At 42.2% G+C, this 5,186-nt stretch overlaps 1 pseudogene; it reads right to left on the reverse strand.

The window, feature by feature from the left end:
* Window positions 1-1,286: 1,286 nt before the first annotated feature.
* On the reverse strand, window positions 1,287-4,944 carry LOC136381848 (lariat debranching enzyme-like; annotated as a pseudogene).
* Between the last annotated feature and the right edge of the window lie 242 nt (window positions 4,945-5,186).

Raw genomic sequence — 5,186 nt, forward strand, 5'->3', positions numbered from 1 at the left:
AGGCCAGGCAGGTTCACCTTGGATTCGGGCAGACAGTAGAGAAACTGTGGAGCCAGAAAGCTTTGGGCCATTTCCATTTAATAGAGTCTCACAACAGCGGACAAGCAAACAGGCAGGGAAAACCACTTCTCGGACAAACCGTAAAAATGGCCCCTCACAGTGGTGGGCAGGGAACTCGCCATCGGCAATCTCCCATCCCCAGCTGAGCACAAGCACCCATAACCTTACATAGACCATACAAGTGCCAATCAAGCAAAGGTCTTGCAGCCAGTTAACCAGAGAGCAAACCTAAATAGCTATTTTCCCAACAAGGTGGAACTGTCCTTGCCTGAGACCTGTTAGCTCTTCCTTTTGTCCTTCCACACACCCTGCAACCTTTCCTCTTCTTATGCCTTTTCTCTTCAAACAGAGGACACTGTTCTCCCTTCTCTCGGTGCCTGACAATCACGTGCACCCGGTTCCCAATTCAGAAATCAGGGAGTCATGCTTATCTCTTCTCTCCTTACCCCTCATGTACAAGCTATGCTAATTCAGCTTCTCCAGGAAGCAGACACCAGGAAGAAATTAACTGCAAGGATTTTATTAGGGGGAAATGCCTGTGTGTGAGGAAACAGGGAGGGGGCTGTATGAGGCCGGGGCAGCCGTTAATCACAGGGCAAGTCTGACAGAACCTTGGGTGGAAGTGTCCTAGGCTGCCTTGCCTAAGGCATCCTTGTCTAAGGAAGGTTCAGCAAGCCATCAGGGAGTCCTCAACTGACAGTCAGCCACTGGAGGAGTCCTGTGTCTCCCAGGAGTGGGCCTACCTCAGTTTCTTGCTACACAGTCATTGCTGGGAGAAGCCAATGGGGAGAGTGGCCTTGGCACCACTCAGTGATGGATTTCCTAATGCAGCAGACAGGGCTTCTGGTCAGCTCTGCTCCCCGCAGCCGAAGGTCCACGAGGCATATTCTCATGGCTGCCACGGTGCAGCCCTTGGCTATGCAGATCTACTCCATGTAGATTTGGGGATCAGTGTGTCCGTGTTTACCACCATCTAGTACTCAAAGTAATTAATTTCCTGAAATCTTATCTACCACATTCATTTTCAATTATATTTGACTGACATTAAGAGCTGACCAGGGAAGAATATTTATAATAAATGAAAAGAAACCATATCTAATTACATATATGTACAATAATGGCTTAACTTTGAAAAATAAGTAAATACCTGAAAATTTAATATCTTTGTATCTGAAATATACAAAAGCCTAAAGGCAAAGTCAATTCTCTACATAATTTCATTATTACAAAGTTAAGCCGAGTCAAAAAACCCAACTTTAAAAATATGGCCTTAGAAAGCACATACCTACACAGACACTAAGACCTATACTGGCCTATGCTGCATCATCATCATCCACTGCAGCATAGATGGCTTGATTCCTCCTCGTAATTTTCTTTCTTCGTTCAGGTTCATGTTCATCACTCCGCCTCTTCAATAGCCCTTCGGGTGAGTCCTTCCCATCTCCAGACTCCCCAGCCTCACCAGGTTTCTCCTCTTCTGCCCACTGGGGAACCCAGTGTATCATCAGAAGACACAAACATGGAACCTGGCAAGATCCTGACATCAGAGAAGCTTGCAGAAAAGTCAGAAGCTTGATCAGAAGAAGGTTCTATGGATGTTGTATTCATGTCACTATGTGTAGTTACAAAACTATCTTCCTCTTCCTCGTCTTCATCCAGCATTATTTCATCTGGATTCACAGAGGACAGGGCCGATGTGTCTGTGTTATGGTCACTAGGATCTCCCCTGGAGTCATTACTCCCCCCTTTATCTTGCTTTTCATATTCACCACACAAAGGATGCTCCTCCTTGGCCTACTGAAGACTGACATTAATGTCTGTGATGCCAAGTGTGGCACAAAACTCAGTAGTCTGAGGATGGATCCTATGAACCAACTGCATTTGTATCTGCGGCTTGCTTGGGTCATGTAACAAGTAGCCGTCATGCTAAAGTTCAATGGAACTTTGAGGTCCTGATTCAATTTTTCCAATACTTCATTCATAGCTTCTTCTGTTGTACTATAATCCCACCTATAAAAGTCCAAAGCGGCCCTGGCCGGTTGGCTCAGTGGTGGAGCGTTGGCCTGGCGTGCGGAAGTCCCGGGTTCGATTCCTGGCCAGGGCACACAGGAGAGGCGCCCATTTGCCTCTCCACCCCTCCCCCTCTCCTTCCTCTCTGTCTCTCTCTTCCCCTCCCGCAGCGAGGCTCCATTGGAGCAAAGATGGCCCGGGCGCTGGGGATGGCTCTATGGCCTCTGCCTCAGGTGCTAGAGTGGCTCTGGATGCAACAGAGTGACGCCCCAGAGGGGCAGAGCATCGCCCCCTGGTGGGCATGCCAGGTGGATCCTGGTTGGGCGCATGTGAGAGTCTGTCTGGCTGCCTCCCCATTTCCAGCTTCGGAAAAATGAAAAAGAAAAAAAAAAAGTCCAAAGCAATGATCTTTTATATTTTATTAGCCTCATATAATAAACAATGAAATCTAACTTTGAACTCAGATGCAAGGATAAAAAGACAAATCATATATCTAAATTACATCTAGTAAAATTATAGTTAACTTAGCAAAGGAACATATTGAAATAAAAACAACTCATAGAAAAATCTATCCTTATACCATAAAGCAACTTTAAATTATTTTAATGTGTCAATCAAATAATCTTCACCATAGTATAGTTTTGTACACACTTAATAACTTATAAAATTATTTGTGTTGGTGGTAAATTATTCATTTTATTGTAAACCTTGAATTGTTCTTACACTCAGTTAAAAGTTATTTCCTTAAAAAAAGTAACAAAAGGAAGGGAGGACAAAAACCTTTAGTGCATGGAGAGAGCAAGTCCTAAATAAGGTCAGACTTACCTTGTATGCAGGCCATTATTTTCAGGCATGTTCCATAGGCGCCCAGTCACATTAATAAGACTGTTTGTAGCCCTGAGAACAGTGAGCCATTCAATATCATACTCTAAGTAATCAGGAGCACTGGGGTCATGATCTATTTCTATTACCTACAGGAAGAATTGGGTAGCTTTAAGAAATACATATCTATTTTTAATATTCTAAGGACTTCAACATAACAATGAAAGTTAAAAGAACTTTAATTTGGTAGCCTAAAATTATTAACATAATGTAAATATTTCCAAAGAATTCACAGAATACATATATTATAAAAAGCATAAATTAATAATTTAGGAAACATGCTTAAAATTTTTTTCTTATCATTGGAAGAGTAAAACTATATTGGAAAGTTATTCCATTTTCTTTTTACTTGAAGAAAGTCTCTGTGGTAAGCATTTGTCCAAGGCTAAAAATTTGGTTGTTTTGGCGGTCTCTCCTTTATCCTTGGCCTAAAAAATATGAACCATGATTTTAAAAAAAGTTAAGGCCCTGGCCAGTTGGCTCAGTGGTAGAGCATCAGCCTGGCATGTAAATATCCTGGGTTCGATGACCAGTCAGAGTGCACAGGAGAAGCAACCATCCGCTTCTACTTCTCCCCCTCACCCCCCCCCCCCCCCCGTCTCTTTCCCTTTCACAGCCATGGCTTGATTGATTCTAGCGTTTCAGCACCAAGGCAATGAGGATGGCTCTGTGGGGCCTCTGCCTCATATGCTAAAATAGCTTGGTTGTAAGCATGGCCCCAGATGGGGGTGGCCAGATGGGTCCTGGTCAGGGCACATGTGGGAGTCTGTCTCACTATCTCACCTCCTCTCACTTGGAAAAAGGGGGAAAAAAAGGAATGTTAATACATCACAGATAATTCATACATTGAAGAGGATGGAAATAATCTTTGTAACACAAAGTTGTGTGTCCAAGGAACAACTGTTACTCTTCCAAAGCAAGTCAGTTCTACACTCACTTGTGCAACAATGGCTGCTTAACCTTTCTGGGCTTCAATTTCCTTTCAAAAACTAACAATGATGATGATAATGTTAAATCAAAGCATTTAACACACATAAATCAAAGCATATAACAAAAGCATTAAAGATAACACAAGAGCTTAAAAGTAAATTGGCAGACCTAAAATTACACAACTTCTGCCTAATCAGGCAGTGGTGTAGTGGATAGAGCATTGGACTGGGATGCAGAGCACCCAGGTTTGAAACCCCAAGGTCGCCAGCTTGAGTGCAGACTCACCAGCTTGAGGGTGGGATTATAGATATGACCCCATGGTTACTGGCTTGAGCCCAAAGGTTCTGGCTTGAGCAAGAGGTCATTCGCTCTGCTGTAGCCCCCCTGTCAAGGTACATATGAGAAAGCAATTGGTGAATAACTAAGGAGCTGCAACAAAGAATTGATGCTTATCTCTATCCCTTCCTGTCTGCCTTTCCCTATCTGTCCCTCTCTCTGTCTCAAAATAAATAAATAAATAAATAAATAATCTAAACCTGGATTATGTGATGTTAGCACACAAAATAGAAATCACTGAATTATACACTTGGATAAATTTTATGTAAATGATACACCAATAAAACTTTTTCTTTTGAAAAGAGAATTATGAAGAAATATGGGGGGGGATCACAAATACAAAGATCATATTGGAAGCAATAAAAAAATGTACACATGTCCTAAATAATAAAAATTTAAAGTTTTGGATAGGCTATCAGGAACATTTTTTTTATTTGTGACAGAGAGACAGAGACAGAGAGAGGGACAGATAGGGACTGACAGACAGGAAGGGAGAGAGATGAGAAACATCAATTCTTTGTTGCAGCACCTTAGTTGTTCATCAATTGTTTTCTCATATGTGCCTTGACCAGTGGGCTACTGCAGAGCAAGTGACCCCTTGTTCAAGCCAGTGACCTTGGGCTCAAGCCAGTGACCATGGGGTCACATCTATGATCCCACACTCAAGCTGGATGGGCCTGAGCTCAAGAAGCTGACCTTGGGATTCTGAACTGGGGTCCTCTGCATCCCAGTCCAATACTTTATCCACCGCCTGGTCAGGCTCAGGAACATTTTAAAATAAGGTTCTTTTCATGCACATATTCTGGTAACAGGAAGGAGAAGAAAAATATGAAACTGTCAGATCAGTTTAAATATTTTATTTGAAAAATATTTCTCTTGCATGGCCTATTTTAATTGAGAATAAAGTTATACAGTATATATATATTTTCTTCTTCTCTTAAACTTCATTTTTATAAGTAAAAGTTGAA

Source organism: Saccopteryx leptura, chromosome 10 (genome assembly GCF_036850995.1).
Source record: "Saccopteryx leptura isolate mSacLep1 chromosome 10, mSacLep1_pri_phased_curated, whole genome shotgun sequence".
Classification (NCBI taxonomy): Eukaryota; Metazoa; Chordata; class Mammalia; order Chiroptera; family Emballonuridae; genus Saccopteryx; species Saccopteryx leptura.